This window comes from Loxodonta africana, unplaced genomic scaffold, assembly GCF_030014295.1.
Source record: "Loxodonta africana isolate mLoxAfr1 unplaced genomic scaffold, mLoxAfr1.hap2 scaffold_29, whole genome shotgun sequence".
NCBI lineage: Eukaryota > Metazoa > Chordata > Mammalia > Proboscidea > Elephantidae > Loxodonta > Loxodonta africana.
In genome coordinates, this window is record NW_026975011.1 from 1,248,839 (window position 1) to 1,274,208 (window position 25,370).

General features: G+C 39.2%; 1 pseudogene; it reads left to right on the top strand.

Annotated features, from left to right (window-relative positions):
• Positions 1 to 655: 655 nt before the first annotated feature.
• Positions 656 to 23,748, top strand: LOC100654572 (CCR4-NOT transcription complex subunit 11-like; annotated as a pseudogene).
• Positions 23,749 to 25,370: the final 1,622 nt, after the last annotated feature.

Consider the following 25,370-nt stretch of genomic DNA (forward strand, 5'->3'; position numbering starts at 1 on the left):
ATGCATTTCACAACAGTGTTCCATGGGGTATTTAGTGGTTGAGTTTCTTAAGGAGATCACTGGACATTTGTTTCAGGAAGCCTCTGTGTAGGCTCAAACTACCAACCTTTCGATCGCTAGCCAGCTCCTTATTCTTTTGTGCCGGGGACTCCCCATGTTTTCAAATTGTATAGACTTTTACTGTTACAAATCAGGCATTGACACAGTTAAAAAAAAAGAATTCTTTCCGTTACAATTCATTTCCTCTGAAGTGTAATTTGCGTGCAATGGAACTTGCCCATTTCAATTTATAATTTAGTGAACTTCAGGAATTTTAAATATCATCGTGTAACCATCTTCTCAACCAAGATTTAGAGCATGGATTCAGATTCTGCTTCAACTCCCTGTTGTCTTTCAGGTACTTAGTGAGGAACAGCTTCAGAGTCTGCTGATTTTGGCAGTCACCATTCGGAGGCCACAGGGTAGAGCTGGTGAGAAGCCCCTGAGGACTTCTTATATTTTTGAACAGGAAGGGGATTGACATCTGTCTCTGTGATGAGACCTCTTTACCCAGGGTCTCATTAAATGGCTGTGTGGGGAGTTCTTATTATAAAAAGGCACCTCCACACTATAGATGAGCACTGTGATGTTGGGAAAGTAGCTTCATTCAGAGAACATGCCGGCCCTGCCCATCTCCCAAAACTGTGATGCTATGGACTCTGCTACCTTGACCCTCCTTGTGCCCTTGATGGCAGCCAGGGACATGCCGGCCCTGCCCATCTCCCAAAACTGTGATGCTATGGACTCTGCTACCTTGACCCTCCTTGTGCCCTTGATGGCAGCCAGGGCACAGCCAAGCATGTTTCACTTTTCTCCATCGTAGGAGGACTTGGTTCTTCAGGGTACATTCTCTCTCCAACCCATGACATAGACCTCACAAAAATGAGCCCCAGATCTCCCAGCTCTGTTCATCACCAGCCCTTCCGGCAATCTCCTTCATGCCATCTTAATGTGGAATTTTCAGTCCTGGGTCGAGATGCTGAGAATCTCCTATTCCTCTCTCCTAAATCCCAGAATTCATGTCTTACCACTTACAAATTCAGTAAAACAGAGAAAAAGAAACACGCAAGAACTCAAAAACATCTACCAAGTCTGTATAACAGAAATATTGCAAACACACAGGGCTCTGAATATACAAAACAATTTTAGAAAAGAAGAAGAAAGTATGGGGCTCACACTTCAAGATTTAAAGTATCACTACAAACACACAGTAAACAAAACAGTTTTGTACTGGCATTAGGATAGACATAGAGACTAAAGGAATAGGGTGCCCAGAAATGAATTCATACATCTTTGCCCAATTTGTTTCAACAATGATGCAAGCCCATTCCATGGGCAAAGAATAGTCCCTTCAACAAATGATGCTGGAACAACTGGATCTCCATATTTAAAAGTATGAAGTTGGACACATACTCTACATCAAATACAAAAATTAACTCTAAAAGGATCGATGACCTGAATATGAGAGCTAAAACCATAAAACCCTTAGAAATATAACCCAGGGTTATATTTTAGGGTTTTTGTCCCACATTTTCGTAGATGTGACACAGGAAACAATAGATAAATTTCTCTCGGTGAAAATTTAAATATTTTGTGCAACAATGAGCATTATCAAGAAAGTGAAGACAACTACTGATTGTGAGAATGTACTCGGAATCTCTACTCTGTTTAAAGGTTTCATATCCAGATACATAGACTGCCTGAGCTAAATACAAAAACACCAACAATCTATCTTAAAAATGGACAAAAGACGTTAAGGCATTATTCCAAAGAAAATATACAAATGGCCAGTAAGCACATGAAAAGATGTTCAACATTATCAGTCAGAGAGGTGTCATTCCTTACCACATCGATGGATGTTGCCAGAATAAAAACGAACAAACAAGGAAAAAAAAAAAAGATTTGGTGAGGACGTGAACAAACTGGGAGTGCATTGCTACTGGGGATATAATGTGCTGCAGCCACTGTAAAATACAGTTTGGTGGATCCTCAAATAATTTAACATAGAATTATCATATGACCTTGTTATTCCACTCCCAGGCATGTACACAAATGAACTGAAAGTAAGGAAACAGGTACTTGGACACTCATGTTCATTGTAGCATTATTCACTGAATGAAAAAGGTGGAAACAACCCAAGTGTCCATCAAAAGATGATTGGATAAGCAAAACATGACAAATAGATACATGCAATATTAAGCAGTGACAAGAGCAGTGGAGTTCTGTTACTTGCAATAAATGGATGAACCTTGAAAACATTGTTCTGTGTGAAATAACTGAAATCCCAAGAACAATTATTGCTTGATCCCGCTTACAGGAAAATCTACAACACACAAAGATATAGAGCAGATTAATGGCTAGGAGAACTGAAGACACAAAGCATAGGGAGTCACTGCTAAAAACAAAGCAACAAGAAAAAGAATATTCAAAACCAAAGGAAAAGAAACCTATGAAACCTAGCATGAATTATTAAATATCGTATTTAAAATACGTGGTATTTTACAATATAAAAGGAGGCCAAGCACCATTCCGCCAAAAAAAGAGTACATAATTACTGCAAAGTACAGTTGTCATGTTGGGAATAATGCTATACTGAACATATAAAGCAGACTGGCCAGGCTACAAGGGATCCATTTGTAGTACAGAGAAGTTACTTGATTATTCCAGGAAAGAGGTGTCAGTACACTTTTAAGCGGTAGAATCCACCAAAAGAAAAGAGAGTCGCCATAAGGTGCAGAAGTCCTTGAGTGGGTACAAGTAAGGTAGGAGGCCTATGTGGAGTCAACTGGGGTCCATCATGGTCACATGACACCCTCTGGTGTGTTTGATGTTGCACACGACATGGGGGAAAATAAAGAAGGTCAGATCACCCTATCAGAAAAAGAGGACACTGAGATGAAACCAGCAGGATTGGCTTTCTGGATTTGAAGTTATTAGGACCAGAGTCTCATAGAACATCTTGGCATGATATGGTTCATAAAGTTATGTTTTATATCCTCATTTGCTGGTAGTGTTTGTGGTTTTCAAAGCTTGTGAGTGGCCTTCTATGATACAACTATTGTTCTCTACTCATCTGCAGCAAAAGACAATGTAGAAAACCAAAGACTCAAAGGAGAAACTTGCCTACAAGACAAACAAAGTCTACACAAACCTCGAGCTAATCTATTCTGAGGCCAGAAGAACTAGATGGTGCCCAGATACCACTACCATCCCTTTTGATCAGGGCCACAATAGATGGATTCTGATAGCATGGGAGATAAATGTGGCACAGAATTTCAACTCATTTAAAAAAAATTGGGGGGGACCAAGATGGCTGACTAGGTGGAAGCTCCAGCTGACCCCTCTTGCAAAAGATTCAGAAAAACAAGTGAAGCAATTACATACATGGCAATCTAGGAACGCTGACCATCAAACTGAGAACTAGGGAATTGACCTGAGTGACAGGGAAGTGAGAATCCACGCGCTGAAGGAAGGAGCAGTCCCGGAGTCAGGCTAGCTCCTCCCCAGCCCTGAGCCCTTAGGGGAATGAGAAACCGCTCGCTGAAGAAGCGACCAGTTCCAGGGCCGGGCAAGCCACGTCCCAGACCTGAACCCTTGCGGAGTCTTGGAAGCAGAGCTATGGAGATGATCGTGGCTTCCTGAGACAAGGCAAGCAAGGTTGCAGCGCTAACCCCCTGGGCAATCTCCGCAGGGACCTAGCCAGCACACACAGGCTACACACTCCTCCGGAATCTCAGATAAAACAGTCCTCATGAAACAAGAGAAGTAAGTTTATCTAATTTTTTTTTTATCTATCTGATCCCTCCCCTCCCTGCCCCAGGCAGCTTCATTAACATTGGAATTCCCTGGGCCAGAGATTGAAGTGCTTTGCAGGTTTTTTTTTTCTTTTCTAACCCATCCTGGCCTGGAAAAGCAGCAACTAACAATCAGGTGAAAAATCCTTTCCTGATTTCTCTAAACTGGAATAGCATTACAGAACAAGCACCATCCAGGTATAAGAGATCCACAGTCTTTGGCTTTCACCCCTACCTGGAACCAGGTGGCTATTTTAATGCAAAGGCAATTCTTTTAGAGATCAGCTGTAATTGTTGTAGCTGACCAGTGGGAAGGCAAGTTTTGGACCACTCTACCTATTAAACAGAGAGCTCACTGATCTGTAGCATGGAACTGAGGGCTGAGGTTCCATCCACACCACCTAACCAGCTGCTAAAGGGGTCAGAGGATAGCAATGCCTACCAATTTTTAGAGGTACAAGCATTGGGTGCCTAAGGTACAGCTGCAGAGCCCACCTACCAAAGTGCTTTAGGAATAGAGACACACCTACCTCACTGGCACTTGGGGGAAGGCTGTCAGCACCCTGCCCTCCTCAGAGTGTGACCCCCTGCTGTTACAAGAAACTGGTACATACAACCATCACCACTACTCCTCTAAGTCAGTAGCAGAGAGCCTACACCACACACTAGCTGACCCACTATCAGAACACCTGAGCTGATTCGATTCAAGAATAGTGAATAGATACATACGCTCATATACTGGGTAACAGCTCAAACCAGCTGGTAACAGGAATAAGCAATTCAAAGGCTCCAATAATTAAGTTAGCTCACTCTAGTAGCCCATCTGTGTGTATTGAAACAAAACGAAACAAGAAGATAAGACACAGTAAGCAAATATAAAATAAATCATTACAATAACTTATAGATGGCTCGGAGACAGCAGTCGATATCAAATCACATAAAGAAGCAGACCATGATTGCTTCTACAAACCCCCAAATCAAAGAATCAAAATCTTTCCCAAATGAAGATACATTCCTGGAGTTGCCAGATATAGAACATAAGAAACGAATGTACAGAATGCTTCAAGACATCAGGGATGACCTCAGAAATGAAATAAGGCAATCTACAGAAAAAGCCAAGGAACACACAGATAAAGCAGTTGAAGAAATCGAAAAGATTATTCAAGAACATAGTGAAAAATTAATAAGCTGCAAGAATCCATAGAGAGACAGCATTCAGAAATCCAAAAGATTACCAATAAAATTACATAATTGGACAACTCAGTAGGAAGTCAGAGGAGCGGAATCGAGGAATTAGTTTGCAGAGTGGGGGAGTTGGAAAATAAGTCAATTGATACCAATATAATTGAAGAAAAATCAGATAAAAGAATTAAAAAAAATGAAGAACCCCTAAGAATCATGTGGGACTCTATCAAGAAGAATAACTTGTATGTGACTGGAGTTCCAGAAAAGGGAGGGATAACAGAAAATACAAAGCGAATAGTTGAAGATCTGTTGGCAGAAAACTTCCCTGGCATTGCGAAAGATGAAAAGATATATATCCAAAAGTTCATCGAACCCCATACAAGACAGATCCCAAAAGAAAATCACCAAGATATATTGTCACCAAATGTGCAAAAACCAAAGATAAACAGAAAATTTTAAAAGCAGCCAGGGATAAACGAAAAGTAACCTACAAAGGGCAATCAATAAGAATAAGTTCAGACTACTCAGCAGAAACCATGCAGGCAACAAGGCAATGGGATGACATATATAGAGCTCTGAAGGAGAAAAACTGCCAGCCAAGAATCATATATCCAGCAAAACTCTCTCTGAAATAAAAAGGTGAAATTAAGACATTTACAGATAAACACAAGCTTAGAGAAGTTGCAAAAACCAAACCAAAGCTATAAGAATTACTAAAGAAAATTATTTGGTCAGAAAATCAATGATATCAGATACCAACACAACACAAGGTCACAAAACAGAACATCCTGATATCAACTCAGATAGGTATATCACAAACACAAAATAAAATTAATTATAAAAAAAGATCAAAACAGGGAACCATTGATGTCATTACGTAAAAGATTACAATAATCAAAAAAGAGGGACTGAATACAGGAGGCATAGATCTTCCATATGGAGAGGAAACCAAGGCGATATAGGATGATTCAAGTTAGGTTTTTACTTACAGACATAGGGGTAAATATTAAGGTAACCACAAAGAGGTCTAACAATTCCATACTTCAAAATAAAAACCAAGATAACCATAAAAACTCAGCAAAAATAAATTCAACTACTATGAAAATGAGGAACACACAATTTACAAAGAAAAACTTCTCAGCACAAAAAAAGGAAGTGGAAAAATGAAATAGTCAACAACATACAGAAAAAAGCATCAAAATGACAGCACTAAACTCACACTTATCTATAATTATGCTGAATGTAAATGGCTTAAGTGCACCAATAAAGAGACAGAGAGCCACAGACTGGATAAAAAAACATGATGCGTCTATATGCTGCCTACAAGAGACATGCCTTAGACTTAGAGACACAAATAAACTAAAACTCAAAGGATGGAAAAAATGTGTCAGGCAAACAACAATCAAAAAAGAGCAGGAGTGGCAATATCAATTCCTGACCAATTAGACTTTAAATTTAAATCCACCACAAACGATAAAAAAGGACACTACATAATGATTAAAGGGACAATTTACCAGGGAGATATAACCATATTAAATATTTATGCACCCAATGACAAGGCTGCAAGATACATAAAACAAACTCTAACAGAATTGACAAGTGAGATTAGACACCTTCACAATTATAGTAGGAGACTTCAAAACACCACTTTCAATGAAGGACAGGACATCGAGTAAGAAGCTGAACAAAAACACCGAAGATCTAATTGCCACAATCAACTAACTGGATCTCATAGACTTATACAGAACACTCCACCCAACAGCTGCAAAGTATACTTTCTTTTCTAGTGTACGTGGAACATTCTCTAGAATAGACCACATATTAGGTCATAAAGCAAACCTGTACAGAATCCAGAACATTGAAATATTACAAAGCATCTTCTCAGAGCATAAGGCCATAAAAGTAGAAATCAATAACAGAAAAACCAGGGAAAAGAAATCAAATATTGGAAACTGAACAATACCCTGCTCAAAAACGGCTGGGTTATACAATACATTAAGGAGGGACTAAAGAAATTCATAGGATACAACGCAACTTAAAACACTTCCTATCAAAACCTTTGGGACACAGCTAAAGCAGTGCTCAGAGGTCAATTTATATCAATTAATGCACACATATAAAGAGAAGAAAGAGCCAAAATCAAAGAACTGTCCCTACAACTTGAACAAATAGAGAGCAACAAAAGAAACCTTCAGGGACCAGGAGAAAAAAATAATAAAAATTATAACATAATTGAATGAATTAGAGAACAGAAAAACAATTGAAAGAGTTAACAAGCCCAAAAGCTGGTTCTTTGAAAAAATCAACAAAATTGAAAACCATTGTCCAGGCTGACTAAAGAAATACAGGAAAGGAAATAAATAACCCAAAAAAGAAATGAGATGGGCCATATCACAACAGATACAACTGAAATTAAAAGAATCCTATCAGATTACTATGAAAAATTGTACTCTAACAAATTTGAAAACCCAGAAGAAATAGATGAATTCCTAGAAACACACTAACTACCTAAGCTAACACAAACAGAAGTAGAACAACTGAATAGATCCATAACAAAAAAGAGATTGAAAATCAAAAAACTCCCCCCCCCCCAAAAAAAAAACCCCTGGTCCTGACGGCTTCACTGCAGAGTTCTACCAAACTTTCAGAGAAGACTTAACACCACTACTACTAAAGGTATTTCAAAGCATAGAAAAGGATGGAATACTCCCTAACTTATTCTATGAAGCCAGCATATCCCTGATACCAAAACCAGCTAAAGACAACACACACAAAAAAAGAAAATTACAGACCTATATCCTTCATGAACATAGATGCAAAATCCTCAACAAAATTCTAGCCAATAGAATTCAACAACAGATCTAAAAAATAATCGACCTCAACCAACTGGGATTTATACCAGTTATGCAAGGATGGATCAATATTAGAAAAACAATTAGTGTAATCCACCATATAAATAAAACAAAATACAAGGACCACTTGATTTTATGAATTGATGCAGAAAAGGCATTTGACAAAGTCCAGCACCCATTCATGATACAAACTTTCAACAAAATAGGAGTAGAAGAAAAACTCCTCAGCATAATAAAGGGCATTTATACAAAACCAACAGCCAACATCATCCTTAATGGAGACATTCTAAAAACATCCCCCTTAAGAATGGGAAACAGACAAGGGTGCCCCTTATCACCACTCTTATTCAACATTGTGCTGGAGGTCCTAGCCAGAGCAATGAGGCTGGATAAAGAAATGAAGGGCACCCAGATTGGTAAGGAAGAAGTAAAAATATGTCTGTTTGCAGATGACATGATCTTATACACAGAAAACCCTAAAGAATCCTCAAGAAAACTACTGAAACTAATAGTTCAGCAGAGTATCAGATTATAAGATAAACATACAAAAATCACTTGGATTCCTCTACATCAACGAAAAGAAGATCAAAGAGGAAATCATCAAATCAATACCATTCACAGTAGCCCCAAAGAAGATAAAATACTTAGGAATAAATCTAACCAGAAAAGTAAAAGGCCTATACAAAGAAAACTACAAGGTACTACTACAAGAAACCAAAAGGGACATAAGTAAGTGGAAAAACATACCTTGCTCATGGATAGGAAGACTTAACATTGTAAAAATGTCTATTCTACCAAAAGCCATCTATATATACAATGCAATTCTGATCCAAATTCCAGCGGCATTTTTTAATGAGATGGAGAAACAAATCACCAACTTCATATGGAAGGGAAAGAAACCCTGGATAAGTAAAGCATTGCTGGAAAAGAAGAAGAAAGTGGGAGGCCTCACTCCACCTGATTTTAGAACCTATTATACAGCCACAGTAGTTAAAAGAGCCTGGTACAACAACAGACACATAGACCAATGGAACAGAATTGAGAACCCAGATATAAATCCATCCACATACGAGCAGTTGATATTTGACAAAGGCCCAGTGTCAGTTAATTGGGGAAAAGACAGTCTTTTTAACAAATGATGCTGGAATGATTCTGGCATAACTGGATATCCACGTGCAAAAAAAGGAAACCAGACCCATACCTCACACCATGCACAAAAACTAACTCCAAATGGATCAAAGACCTAAACATAAAGTCTAAAACGATAAAGATCATGGAAGAAAAAATAGAGACAACGTTAGGAGCCCTAATACATGGCATAAACTGAATACAAAACATTACTAAAAAAACTGAAGAGAAGCCAGATAACTGGGAACTAATAATAATCAAACACCTATGCTCATCTAAAGACTTCACCAAAAGAGTGAAAAGACCACCTAGAGATTGGGAAAGAATTTTCAGCTATGACATCTCCGACCAGAACCTGATCTCTAAAGTCTACATGATTCTGCTAAGACTCAACCACAAAAAGGCAAACAACCCAATTAAAAATGGGAAAACGATATGAAGAGACACTTCACTAAAGACGACATTCAGGCAGCTAACAGATACATGAGGAAGTGCTCTCGATCATTAGCCATTAGAGAAATGCAAATCAAAACTACAATGAGATTCCATCTCACTCCAACAAGGCTGGCATTAATCCAAAAACACAAAATAATAAATGTTGGAGAGGCTGTGGAGAGATTGCAACTCTTATACACTGCTGGGGGGAATGTGAAATTGTACAACCACTTTGGAAATCTATTCGGCGCTTCCTTAAAAAGCTAAAAATAGAACCATGATAGGACCCAGCAATCCCACTCCTCGGAATATATCCTAGAGAAATAAGAGCCTTTACACTAACAGGTATATGCACACCCATGTTTATTGCAGCACTATTTACAATAGCAAAAAAATGGAAGCAACCAAGGTACCCATCAAAGGATGAATGGATAAATAAATTATGGTATATTCACACAATGGAATACTACACATCAATAGAGAACCGTGAGGAATCTGTGAAACATTTCATAACATGGAGGAACCTGGAAGGCATTATGCTGAGTGAAATTAGTCAGTTGCAAAAGGACAAATATTGTATAAGACCACTATTATAAGATCTTGAGAAATAGTTTAAACTGAGAAAATGCATTGTTTAGTGGTTATGAGAGGAGGGAGGGAGGGAGGGTGGGAGAGGGATATTTACTACTTAGATAGTAGATAAGAACTACTTTAGGTGAAGGGAAGGACAACAGTCAATACAGTGGAGGTCAGCACAACTGGACTAAACCAAAAGCAAAGAAGTTTCCTGAATAAACTGAATGCTTCAAAGGTTAGTGAAGCAGGGGCAGGGGTTTGGGGACCATGGTTTCAGGGGACATCTAAGTCCCTGGGCATAATAAAATCCATTAAGAAAACATTCTGCATCCCACTTTGAAGAGTGGCTTCTGGGATCTTAAATGCTAGCAAGCAGCCATCTAAGATGCATCAATGAGTCTCAACCCACCTGGATCAAAGGATAATGAAGAACACCAAGGACAAAAGGTAATTACAAGCCCAAGAGACAGAAAGGGCTACATGAACCAGAGACTACATTATCCTGAGACCAGAAGATCTAGATGGTGCCCGGCCACAACCGATGACTGCCCTGACAGGGAATACAGTGGACGACCCCTGAGGGAGCAGGGGAACAGTGGTATGCAGACCCCAAATTCTCATAAGGGCCCCGATGATCATGGTCCCCAGAACTTCTGTTGGCCCAGGACAGGAACCATTCCAGAAGCCAGCTCGTCGGACATGGATTGGACTGGACAATGGGTAGTAGAGGGATGTTGGTGAGGAGCGAGCTACTTGGATCAGGTGGACACTTGAGACTATGTTGGCACCTCCTGACTGGTGGGGAGATGGGAGGGTAGAGGGGCTTAGAAGCTTGTGAAATGAACACGTAAAAAGAGAGTGGAAGGAGGGAGCAGGCTGTCTCATTAGGGGGGAGAGTAATTGGGGGTATGTAGCAAGGTGTATAGGAAACCCTGGTGGAGTAGTGGTTAAGTGCTACAGCTGCTAACCAAAAGGTCAGTGGGTATTATAAGATCTTGAGAAATAGTATAAACTGAGAAGAACACATACTTTTGTGGTTACGAGGGGGGGAGGGAGGGAGGGAGGGAGGGAGAGGTTTTTTTACTGATTAATTAGCAGATAAGAACTGCTTTAGGTGAAGGGAAGGAGAATACTCAATACATGGAAGGTCAGCTCAGTTGGACTGGACCAAAAGCAAAGAAGTTTCCGGGATAAAATGAAGGCTTCAAAGGTCAGCGGAGCAAGGGCGGGGGTTTGGGAACCATGGTTTAAGGGGACTTCTAAGTCATTTGGCAAAATAATTCTATTATGAAAACATTCTGCATCCCACTTTGAAATGTGGCATCTGGGATCTTAAATGCTAACAAGCGGCCATCTAAGATGCATCAATTGGTCTCGACCCACCTGGATCAAAGGAAAATGAAGAACACCAAGGTCACACGACAACTAAGAGCCCAAGAGACAGAAAGGGCCACATGAACCAGAGACCGACATCATTCTGAGACCAGAAGAACTAGTTGGTGCCCGGCCACAATCGATGACTGCCCTGACAGGGAGCACAACAGAGAACCCCTGAGGGAGCAGGAGATCAGTGGGATGCAGACCCCAAATTCTCATAAAAAGACCATACTTAATGGTCTGACTGAGACTAGAGGAATCCCGGTGGTCATGGTCCCCAAACCTTCTGTTGGCACAGGACAGGAACCATTCCCGAAGGCAACTCATCAGACATGAAAGGGACTGGACAGCGGGTGGGAGAGAGACACTGATGAAGAGGGAGCTAATTATATCAGGTGGACACTTGAGACTGTGTTGGCATCTCCTGTCTGGAGGGGGGATGGGAGGATAGAGAGAGTGGGAAGCTGGCAATATTGTCACGAAAGGAGGGACTGGAAAGGCTGACTCATTAGGGGGAGAGCAAGTGGGAGTGTGGAGTAAGATGTATATAAACATACATGTGACAGTCTGACTTGATTTGTAAACGTTCACTTGAAGCTCAATAAAAGTTAATAAAAAAAAAAAAGGTCAGTGGGTCGAATCCACCTAGGTGCTCCGTGGGAACTCTATGGGGCAGTTCTTCTTTGCCCTATAGGGTCCCTATGAGTCGGAATCGACTCAATGGCAGTGGGTTTGGTTTTGGTAGCAAGGTGTATATAAGTTTTTATGAGAGAGACTGACTTGATTTGTAAACTTTCTCTCAAAGCAAAATAAAAATTAAATAAAATATATATATTTATCATCAAATACAGAAAAAGAGGGGGGCTTACTGGACTGGTTCACACTTGAGGACTCCCTGAAATCACTGCTTTGAGATACTCTTCAAACTTTGAACTGAAACTAATGCCAGTAGCTAAATAACAGATTGCCTCACAAAGTAATGAATACCTCTCATAAGTAATGTGCCGCTTAAAAAAAATCATCTATATGAGAGCAAATGGTAAACAATTACTTTAAAACAAAGATGAGAATGTAAGAGTCAGGGAAATTAGATTATTGGAAGCTTGCAATTGCCTATCTAGGATACAACTGTTGGTCTCTACTCATCCAGAACAAAAGAAAGAAAGAAACCAAAGGCTCAAAGAAGAAACTAGTCTACAAGACAAATAGTCTACACGAGCCATGACCTCATCTACCTTGAAACCAAAAAAAAACTAGATGGTGCCCGGCTACCGCCTCCGACCATTCTGATCAGGGCCACAGTAGATGGACCCTGATAGTATGGGACAAAAATGTGGAATAGAACCTCAAATCCATAAAAAACTAAGCAAAAACCAGACTTACTCGACTGGTTGAGACTGGAGGACTACTGTCCTGAGATACTCTTTAAACCTTGAACTGAAACTAGACCCTGAGGTTATCTTTTAGCTAAATAATAGATAGGCTCCTAAAATAAAGAATACCACCCATGACTGCTGTGATCCTATAAAAAATCGTCTTTATGAGAACAAATAGTCAACAATTACTTTAAAACCAAGGTAAGAATGCAAGGAGGCAGGGCAACTAGATTAATGAAAGTGGAACAACCATAACAGAAATATTGAGAAAGTTCATGAATCATGAAGAATGTACCCAAAGTCACTGAACAATCTGTGCAGAAATTGTTGAATGAGAACCTAAACTGCTATGTAAGCCTTCACTAGAAACATATTATTATACTAAAAAGAGTATTTTCTAATTTCCTTTGTGATTTCTTCCTTGAACCAAGAATTATTTAGAAGTACACTGCTTAATTTTCTACTATTTGGAAAATTTATAGATATTTTATTGTTATTGGTTTCTAATTTCATAGCATTGTGGTCAGATAACATACTCTATGATGCCGATCCTCCTTAATGTATTGAAAGCTGTTCTAGGGCAGTGGCATAGTGGTTAAGGGATGTGGCTGCTAACCAAAAGGTCAGCAGTTTGAATTCACCAGTGGCTCCATGGAAACTTCATGGGGCACTTCTACTCTGTCCGATGGAGTCACTATGAATCAGAATCGACTCAACAGTATAAGGTACTTAAGGTCCCCTGGTGGTACAATGGTTAAGCACTCGGCCGCTAACTGAAGGCTTAGAGGTTCGAATGCACCAGCCACTTTGTAGGAGAAAGATGTGGCAGTATTCTTCCATAAGACTACAGCCTTGGAAACCCTATGAGGCACTTATACCCAGTACTAGGGTTGCTATGAGTCAAAACTGACTCAATAGCAATGGGTATCTAAAGTCCTTAGGTGGCACAAGAGGTTTGCTTTTGTCTACTAACCTAAAGGTTGGTGGTTCAAATCTACCCAGTGGCACCACAGAAGAAAGGCCTGGCAATCTGCTTCCATAAAGATTAGAGCCAAGAAAACCCTTTGAAACAGTTCTACTGTAACACATGGGGTCACTGAGTTAGAATTTGGGTTATACGGTCTAGTTTGATGAATGTTGCATGTATACTTGCAAAGAATTAGACTCTGCAATGGTTAACCTAACCTGCAATTAACCTAATTCCCACTCCATAAATGGCAATTAGGTTAATTTGGTTGATAATGCTATTCAAACCTTTTATAGCCTTACTGATTCATCTATGTGTTCTAACAATTAATAAGGAAGAGGTGTTACTATCTCTTTTTGTTTGACTTTCTGTAATTTGAATATGATATGCCTGGGTGCAGATTTTTTCCTATATATCTTGCTTTGTCGCTATGAGTCGGAATCGGCCCGACAGCAACGGGTTTTGGTTTTGAATTTATCTTGCTTAGTGTTTTCTGGGCCTACTGGATTTGTAGTTTGGTGTCTGTCAACAATTTTGGAAAATTCTCAGTCCTTACTGCTTCAAGTCTTTCTTCTGTTCCTTTCTCTCTTCTCCTCTTAGTATTCCCATTATGCATATGTTACATGTTTTGTGATTGCCCCACAGTTCCTGGATAGTCCTTTTTTTTCCTCCAATCTTTTTTTCTCTTTGACTTCCAGTTTGAGAATTTGCTACTGAAATATCTTCAAGCTCACTGATTCTTCCCTCAGCTATTTCCAGTCTACTAGTAGGTGCATCAAATGCCTTATTCATTTCTGTTGCAAATTTTGATTTCTCACATTTCCTTATTGTTCACAATTTTTTTGGTTAGACTACTCATCTATTCTTGCATGTTGTCCACTTTTTCCATGAGAGCCCTTAACATATTAGTCATAGTTATTTGAAATCCCCAGTCTGATAATTCTAACACCTCTGGCATTGTCTGAGTCTGCTTGTGATACCTGCCCTTTCTCTTCAGATTGTTTTTTGCTTTATAGTATGCCTTGTAATTTTCTGTTGGAAGCCAGCATGATGTATAGGTAAAAGGAACTGTACTCTTTTGGATGTAAAGTTTTGTTAATGTTCATGCAGAGGTAAAGTGTGGTGGAAGGGAATGCTTGTATGGAACATAAGTCATATTATGTCACTCTTCTACTTAAACTTTGCCTTTTCTCTCAAAGGAAAAGTCAAAGTCCTTTAAGTGGCTGACAATTCCTACATGATCTGGCTTCCATTACTACTTTGGTATCACCTCCTACTGCATTCTCCCCTTGCTCCATTACAGCCTCACTGGTTTCCTTACTGTTTCTCAAACACATCAGGCATGCTCTTGCCTCAGGACCTTTGTACTTGTGCCCTCTCCTGAAATGGTCTTCCTTCAGCCATTCCCATGGCCTGTGCTCAACTCATATGTCACCTTATCATAGACACCTTCCCTTCCACCCTACATTAAAAGCAATCCTCCTTCCCCCATCTAACTTCTCACCCTCTCCTAGAATTCCCTTTCCTCTTATGCAGCTTCATGTTTTTCTCCAAAGCACATTTCACCATCTTATTTGTCTGTTTATTTACTATCTGTCTTCCTGACAATAGGAGGTATGTTCCATGAAGGCAGAGTCTTGCCGTTTTTCATTCACTGCTGGATACCTACTGCCTAGAACAGTGCCTGGTACATAGCAGCACTCAATAAACATTTGTTGAATAGAATACTAAAGAACAGACTAATCAATGGAAAGATGCAATTATTGGGCAGCACTGAGAACTGGAAAACCTGCTTTAGAGCCTTGATTCTGACTCCATAAAAACTTTCCCAATGACTTCCCCTTTCTGCTTCCCTAGACCTCCTTGCTACAGCCCCATCTCTTTCATAGCCTTTCCAGCTTTCAACCCAATGCTGGAAGTGGCAGTGCCTGAAGCAGATGGTCCACCGGGCACAGGTAGGACACAAAGTGATGGGGCAAGAGCAGGGAAGGCAGCTGCGATAGCTTATCCATATCCATACCTTAGCTTTGGTTGGCTGCACTGAAAAAGAGCCACGTAAATCCTGTAGGATGGCACTAGACAACATAATAGACAATTTGCCATAAATAAGGAAGAGTTCACTGACTCAGCTGATAAGACATTGAGACTCTTCATCTTGGAGTTGTCCACTCATTCAGGCACTGGGCACAATCTTTAGTTCAGAAAGAGGCCATGGTATAAAAGATCTATCTTTGAAAACAGATTGTCTGGGCTCAGATCCTGACTCTGTCACTTACCAACTATGGTATCTTGGAAAATTTGTGTCATCAAACTGGGTCAGTTAACGGATATAATAATATCAATCACATACAGATTTTGGAAGGATTAAGTAAATGTGAAGTGGTAAGTACAGAAACAGGCACAGAGGGAGGGCCCTATGAAAGAGAGCTATTGTTACAATTATTAAATATTACCACCACCACCCCAGTACATACAAACTGAACTTCAGTATGTTCAAGAGTGGGAAAATGAATATACAGAAAAAAAAATATTTTTAATGCTCTTTTAACACAGATATCATCTAAGTCTTCGTAATTTCACCATGTGATGCAAAAAGACCAAAACTGTCTAAAAACCTTTGATGAAGAAAATCCTCTTAATTTCAGAAAGAATGAAATATCTTTATAGTTTTCTTTGTATAAGTCTTTTATATCCCTGGTTAGATTTATTCTTAAGTATTTTATTTTTTTAGGGAATATTATAAATGGTATTGTTTTCCTGATTTCCTTTTCATCATTCTCTTTATTGGTGTATAGGAATCCAACTGATTTTTGTATGTTTATCTTGTATCCTGTGCCTGTACTGTATCTTTGTATTAGTTCCAGTAGTTTTCTCATGGAGGCTTTTGTGGTTTCTATGTATAGTATTATATCATCTGCAAAGAGGGAGCATTTCACTTCTTCATTACCAATTTGGATGTCCTTTATTTCTTTTTCTTGCCTTATTGCTCTAGCTACAAGTTCCAGCAAAAAGTTAAATATGAGTGGTGATAAAGGGCATCCTTGTCTTGTTCTTTTTCTCAAGGGAAATGTTCTCAGCCTCCCTTCAAGACAACAGGAAGGAAATGAGGCAATATGCAGAACAAGCCAAGGAACACACAGATAAAGTAATTGAGGAAATTAGAAAGATTATTCATGAACATAATGAAAAGTTTAATAAGGTGGAAAAATCCATAGAGAGACAGCAATCAGAAATTCAGAAGATTAACAATAAAATTACAGAATTGGATAACTCAATAGAAAGTCAGAGGAGCAGAATTGAGCAAATAGAAGCTAGAATTTCTGAACTCAAAGATAAATCACTTGGTACTAATATATTTGAAGAAAATCAGATAAAAGAATTTTAAAAAATGAAGAAACCTTAAGACTCATGTGGGACTCTATCAAGAGAAATAACCTACGAGTGATTGGAGTACCAGAACAGGGAGGATAACAGAAAATACAGAGAAAATTGTTGAGGATTTGTTGGCAGAAAACTTCCCTGATATTGTGAAAGATGAGAAGATATCTATCCAAGATGTTCATCGGACTCCACATAAGGTAGATCTTAAAAGGAAGTCACCAAGACATATTATAATCAAGCTTGCCAAAACCAAAGATAGAAACAATTATAAGAGCAGCAAGGGATAAAAGAAAAGTCACCTACAAAGGAGAGCCAATAAGAATAAGCTCGGACTACTCAGCAGAAACCATGCAGGCAAGAAGGTAACGGGATGACATATTTAAAAAATTGAAGGAAAAAAATTGCCTGCCAAGAATCATATATACATCAAAACTGTCTCTTAAATATGAAGGTGAAATTCAGACATTTCCAGATAAACAGAAGTTTAGGGAATTCGTAAAAACCAAACCAAAACTACAAGAAATACTAAAGGGAGTTCTTTGGTTAGAAAATCAACCAGAAGTCAACCCAGACAGAGAAATCCAAAAAAACAAAGCAAGATCAAAAAAAAAAAAAAAACAAAGCCCAACACAGGGTAACAGCAATGTCTCATTGAATCAGTTCTGACTCATAGCAACACTATGCACTACAGAATGAAACACTGCCCGGGCCTGAGCCATCCTTAACAGTCGTTGTTATGCTTGAGCTCATTGTTGCAGCCACTGTGTCAGTCTACCTCATCGAGGGTCTTTCTCTTTTCTGCTGACTCCGTGCTTTGCCAAGCATGATGTCCTTCTTCAGGGACTGATCCCTCCTGATAACATGTCCAAAGTACGTAAGACACAGTCTCACCATCCTTGCTTCTAAGGAGCATTCCGGTTGTACTTCTTCTAAGACAGATTTGTTTGTTCTTTTGGCATTCCATGGTATATTCAATATTCTTCACCAACACCACAATTCAAAGGCATCAATTCTTCTTCGGCCTTCCTTATTCATCATCCAGCTTTTGTGTGCATACGATGTGATTGAAAATACCATGGCTTGCGTCAGGTGCACCTTAGTCTTCAAAGTGACATCTTTGTTTTCAACACTTAAAGAGGTCTTTGCAGCAGATTTGCCCAGTGTCTTTTGATTTCCTGACTGCTGCTTCCATGGCCGTTGATTGCGGATCCAAGTAAAATGAAATCCTTGACAACTTCAATCTGCTTGCAGCCAACCCCTTTGTTACCAGTTTCAGGCACCTGTTCAACCCTGTGAAGCCTGCGCGTGGTGGCCAGGAGCCAGACTGACCACGACTCTCAGGATTTTTACCTCCTATAACTCCAACAGAACAGTTTTTTCTTTCCCAGCTAACGCTGGAACCATCAAGGGAACTCTTTTAAAAGCACCTCGCCAGATTGCTTTCATGGGTGTTGGAAACAGGGGTCAGTGTGTGGACATAAGTGGGCTTCAAGTAGCCTTAGCTGAGTGCCAGTCAGAATTGCCAACGCAGAGTAAAGCTAGCTTCCCTAGCATTCTCAGTGACCCAGACCTCAATTCTTCCATTTTTGGATTTGACAGTTTGGTTGCCTCTCAAAACACAGAAGCTTTAGTCAGTGGACCAAAACCACCTATTGAAAGCCATTTTCGGCTAGCGTTTTTCTAACACCTCCACTCCATGTTTGTGAGGATGAGTTGGCATGGCTAAATCCAACGGAGACCGACCATGCAATTCAGTGGGATAAGTCAATGTCTGTTAAGAATAGCACTGGTATAGAGATGAAGCAGATAATGGCCAAAGCCTTCAAACACCCCTTATCTTCTCCTCAACAAACACATTCCTTGGTGAGTTGAAAAAAAATGCAAAACTTGTTTATCATATTGACCTGACTCCAGCCAATCCTCCTGATCTCGTGGAAAACAAGTCTCTAGCTGCTATAGAAATGTTGCTGAAATTAATGCAGTTGAACCAGATAACCGAGTATTTTTAAGTGCTGGTCAATATCGACATGTCCTTACATTCAATGGAAGTTGTAAATCAGTTAACTACAGCTGTTGATCTACCTCTTGAATTTATCCACCTTTATATATCCAATTGCATCTCTACTTGTGAACAATTTAAGGGTCATTTGGTGCACCTTGTCTGTGTCTTCCTCCAATCCTTGATCTGTAACGAAATTATTAACGTGCAGGACTTGTTTATAGAAGTTCAGGCATTCTGTATTGAACCCCTTAGGATATGAGAAGCTGCTGATCTTTTCTGGTTGTTGAAGACGTTGGATACTGGGGAAACCCCTTCTGAGACTAAAATGTCAAAGTAATACCTCATCGAAACTACACCAGTCATTGTTCACTCGTACCGTGGTTTAATTTTTAAAACTGTTAAAACCCTGAGTGGATTGCGTGGTGTAGTGCATATAAACAATACTTTATCTACTTAAAGTTTTACTTTCCTGGATGACTTTTTACCTTTAGATGAACTTTTGGTAAGAAATTGAAAAAAATGTGTCTTTTAGGTGTCTTGTTATCCATGGGAGGATCGGTTATCTCAGAAAACTATTATTGCAAAAGAGCAGATAAGCACTAAAGAGCAAAGTGCCTGTTTTTGTTTAAAAGCCACGTTGCAGACTTCTGATAATTCATGAATCCAGTTTTCCTGAGGTTTCAGTGCTAATGTATTTCATGATAGTAAATTAAGATAGTCTTAAAAATTTGTGATCCTGTCCTTGATGTGACATTAGGTGAGTATTTTGAATCCTCAGAGGACCAAGAGAAATCTGGTTCTTGAGCCCAGTTGCACAGGTAGCTCTTAACTTCTCATTAAACACCATCTGAACCAAGGGCACACTTCTAAATTTATCCCTTCTTATAGTGGGGATTACTAGACAACAGAGGAAATGTATTCCTTGGGACTCTTACAAAAACTTGGGAACTACTAGAAAGCTTTTTCTAGGCTGGAATAGCTGGTACAGTTTTCTGTTTGTTTTTTCTCCCCCTCTCTCAAGACTAGTTCTTCTGTAATTATTGTTAGTATAACATAATCTTTTTTTAAGTTTTATTTTTTATTTGTTTTTTTTTTAAGGAAAAACACCAGTTAGTGCTTTGAGAGGAATACCATTTCAAATAGCTTCCTGAGTGGGTGCTATTATTACCCTCATGTCTGTGGTAGGGTAAATGATGTGTTTGAGAAACATTATAGTGAGGTGGTATCGTGTGGACTTTTACTCTTCATTTAACTCTTGGACAACAGTGCCTTACACTGAAGTTCTTTTTTTAATGAAAAAATAAGTGTGTGTGTATATATATATATATAAAACCTCATATATATATATGGAGCACTTGTGGTACAGTGGTTAAAGCGCTTGGTTGGTAACCAAAGGGTCAGCAGTTGGAACTCACCAGCCGAACCCACCAGCCTCTCCAGAAGAGAAAGATGTGGCAGTCTGCTTCTGTAAATATTTGCAGCCTTGGAAACCCTATGGGGCAGTTCTACTCTGTCCTATAGGGTAGCTATGAGTCGCAATTTACTCAACAGCAATGAGTATGAGTAATGTAGTCAATCATCTGAACATATATAAAACTATATGTCAGGAACAGGTCTCTGGGTAGTGCAAAAGGTTGAGTGCTAGACTTCTACCCGAAAGATTAGGGGTTTGAACGTATTCAGAAAGCTTTGGCCTGGAAATCTGTTTTGAAAAGACCACAGCCTTGAAAACCTCTGCTCTGCACACAGGAGGTAGACATGAGTCAGAATCAACTCAATGGCAACAAACAATACCATGTCATGATTTTTTTTGCTTAGTGTAAAGATCTCAGAAGTTGTAAAGAATGTGTTTTAATGCTTTACTATTGCTATATTATTAAAATAGATTATGCATATTTAAACTTCTTAATTTTAATTCTTTTACATTAATTCCATTAAACTAGACCCTTTCAATCATAAGTATACTTTCCAGAGTTTGTATTCAAAAGTAAATTAATTCAGAAAGGAAAAGAATAAATATAAAGAAAATAGAACAATTATAGGTAGATTTCCTTGGAAAACTTTTATTATGTAATTCATACTGAGGTTTACAAAATGTGTCACCTACAGTTGAATAAATATTGACTCTAGTTCTAGTAGGATGAATTATTCTTTGGGGACCAAAGAGCGTGTAGGAGCTGCTGTTCTTCTCTTGACTGTTTGCTTGGTTGTCTTGGGCATTGAACATGTCATGGATTATAAATAATAGGATTCAGAGTCTGGCGGATGAGTTGTCCCTGACAGATACCTTCCCTGCTAACTGCAGTAACTATGATGGTCAAGGTTGTGTATCAACTTGCCTGGGCCATGATTCTCAGTGGTTTGGCAGTTGTGATGTAGTTTGGCAGTCGTATTATGATGTGATCACTTCCACAGTGAGATCTGACATAATGTGAACACCTCCATAATAGGATCTGCTGTGAGTAAAAGGTTGGTCAGGTGGACTGCATTGAATAGAACTGGACATTCTGGCAAGATTCCTGGTCTTCTGCTGGCTTTATATCCTGCAGCTGGCTCCTGTTTGTCTGACTTCCAGTTCTTCGTGCTCAAGCTAGCAGCTTACCTTTGGTCCTCCCTGCTGATCTTGGAGTCCATCAATCTGTACAGCCTGTGAACAAGAGCTCTGCTCTCTGTCCTGCCAAACTTGGGTTCTCCTGCCCCTGTAGCTCCCTGAATCAGGAGAACCAAGCCTCTATCCTGACCCATGGACCTGGAATGTTCCAGCTTCTATAAACGTGTGAGCCATTTCCTTGATGTAAATTTTCCTCTCTCTATATATTTGTAAGCTTTACTGGTTTTGATTCTCTAGAAAACCCAGCCTAAGACAGTAATTAAAACATCAACTGCAACCATAGGTACAACCTGGGAAGGCACCAATTGCAGTATGCTTACATGGAGGTGGGTGATGGGCTGACTGTTTTTATGTATTATCTCACTTAATTATTACTCCAGCCTTTAGAGTTAGGGTTTACTAAACCAGATTTATAGATGAACAACCTGCAGCTTACAGCAGAGTGTAACAGCTAAGACCACATGCTGGGAAGTGGTAGAGCTGGGATTTGGCTTCTTTACCCAGGTCAGCCTCAATGTCCAGCTTAAAGGTTGTGGACAGACATTCTGAATTTCTCTTTTGAAGCAAGCAGGGGAGGTAAATGTTTCACCTGCAATTGGCATAGCAATTGTTAGCATTTGCAAAATGGCACTGATGCAGGTAAAGATTACATTGTAGCTGAAAAAGACAGAAAAGATTAAATGATTCAGAGCTGGCATTTCGTTTGCTAGCAAGAGAGGAAATGTTACCAAATCTGAGAAATACAGTGGCATTATAATTGACTGAACTCACCAAGGTATTTGAGTTTTCTATAGTATTTTCATTTGTGAAAATAAACAAAGGCCACTCAAGTGAGAACAAGCAAAAGCACTTTATTCGAAGCTGGCTATGACAAAGGAGTCAGCCACCATCACGTGTATTTTACAGAGACTCAAAGGCAGGCAGTGGAGAGGGAAAGTTTAATAGTGGAAAAAAAAGGCTGCATAGGGTGTGCTCTTATTGGACATTGTTGGCATGGGAAGTTGGAGGAAGACTAAAGAGAAGCGGGGCAACCTACATAATTGGTCAGGGGAGTATGTTTCTCTGATCCCAAGTTGGGAGTGAAGGCAAAAAATTAAGGAAGCTGGCAGTTATTGACCAAGTCCTAACCATTTGAGGGCTGATTACTGCAGAAACTGTGGTTTGTAGAACTACCTCATAGGGTTTCCAAGGAGCAGCTGGTAGATTCGAACTGCTGAACTTTTGGTTAGCAACCAAGCTCTTAACCAGTCTACCACCAGTTCCAAACTGACTTGACAGGAACTGGTACCTACCTTAAACTTCCATGCAGAGAGGGGTGCTATCTTTCTGTTATTTACATTTCAAAGAGATGGATCCTAGGTTCTTGAGAAAACCTTCCTGGGTTGTAAAACTGGCAAGTTTATTTAGTCCTTTAAAAGAATATAAGAGCTTGGCAGAAAACCAAAATGTCCTTGGCAGTTCAAAGCCACAAGCCACTCCTTGAAAACCCTTTGGGGCAGTTCTACTCTGTCCTTATAGGGTCGCTAAGAATTTCAACTTGCAAGCACTCTAAAGAAATGCTGTTAGAAAAAAAAGAAAAGAAAAAAGAGAGACTGGTACTCTTTTTCTTTTTGCACAAGGGTGGGCAGAAATATATGTGTCTGTTTTTTGTTTTTTTCCTTGTTTTTGGTTTGTATTCACCCCTACAGTTATTAAGCATGATGCAATGTTTAAAAAGCAAAATAAAAATAACTAGGCAAATGTCATTCTTGACTGAATTAATTACTCACGTCTTTCTTATATCTGGTCTATTCCATGTATTTGTACCTTTTGCAGGTCCCAGGCATCGAGGAGAGTCAGTCATTCCACTGAAAGAGGATCTTAGAAGGCAGCAACTCTCTATGCTCCCTAATTTAATTACTGTTAAATAATGTAGGCTCTGTATTCCACTTTCTGGGTCATGTAGCTTAATTTGCGAGCTTAAGATGCACAGAATTTGGTAAATCACCCCCAAAACACTGCATTATATTTTTGCATAGAATTAAGATAATTTTAACTCTTTTCAGTAGATTTCAAAAAGAACTTAGAGCCCTTAGGTCTTGTTTTCAGAACATAAACTGATAGGTCCCTTCGATGGGACTGGATTTGTCTCTTAAAAAGCAACATTACAGTTTGTGGTGTTATAACTTTTCTGCAGCATCTGGTGAAAACAGGATGATAAATCAGATTAAGACTATGTTGCAGTGATTCAAAAAAAAGGGAACTATAAAGCTTCAAGGGCAGAAACTTGGGCCTTTGAATCTGAAATCATAAGGAACAATTGCAGTTTTCAAACATTTGACCTATTAGGAAACTGTTGTTCCATGAAATCTACTGTCAAAGAGAGAAACTGAGAGTAGATATATTGATTTTTAGGATTTTCTAATGCACAAAACTAAATACTCACTATAAGAAAGTTCCTGACCAGGATTGATCATGCCAGCTACTCTTCTTTAACCCAAAGTTGCTAGTCTTTTCTTTCCTGTTCAAAGCCTGGCTTGCTGAATGTGACTTTCAAAAGACATCTTTGGGTGGAGGGCCAGAGACAGCCTTCTTACCTGATGTCAGTTGATCTCAATAAAAGAGGGAGGGAAGGGTTCAGTCACTCATATTAAGATTAGCCAATGGTTGATCTTCTAAATTTCCTCCTCCTCTTTTCTTTTTTAGCCTCATTGTATCTAGCTTCTTTGTACCACTGTTTTTTCTGGAATCAAAATGGTATCCCTATACCAGAACAATTAGGCTAGATAAAGAAATAAAGGGCATCCAGATTGGTAGGGAAGTAGTGAAAGTATCTCTATTTGCAGATGACATGATCTTATATACAGAAAACCCTAAAGAATCTTCAAGAAAACTACTGAAACTAATAGAAGAGTTTAGCAGGGTATGAGGGTAGAAGATAAACATACGAAAATCAGTTAGATTGCTCTATACCAACACAAAAAGAACACTGAAGAGGAAATCACCAAATCAATACCATTTACAGTAGCCCCCAAGAAGACAAAAGACTTAGGAATAACTCTTACCAGAGATGTAAAAGACCTACACAAAGATAACTACAAGACACTACTGTAAGAAACCAAGAGACCTACATAAGTAGAAAAACATACCTTGCTCATGGATAGGAAGACTCAACATTGTAGAAATGTCTGTTCTGCCAAAAGCGATCTATAGATACAACGCAATTCTGATCCAAATTCCAATGACATTTTTTAATGAGATGGAGAAACAAATCACCAACTTCATATGGAAGGGAGAGAGGCCCCAGATAAGTACAGCATTACTGAAAAAGAAGAATAAAGTGGGAGGCCTCGTACTACCTGATTTTAGAACCTATTATACCGCCACAGTAGTCAGAACAGCCTATTACTGGTACAACAACAGATACATAGACCAATGGAACAGAATGGAGAAACCAGACATAAATGCATCTATATATGAGCAGCTGATATTTGACAAAGGCCCAAAGTCAGTTAAATGGGGGAAAGACAGTCTGTTTAACAAATGGTGCTGGCATAACTGGATATCCATCAGCAAAAAAAGACACATAACACATACCTCACACCGTACACAAAAACTAATTCAAAATGGATCAAAGATGTAAATATAAAATCTAAAATGATAAAAAC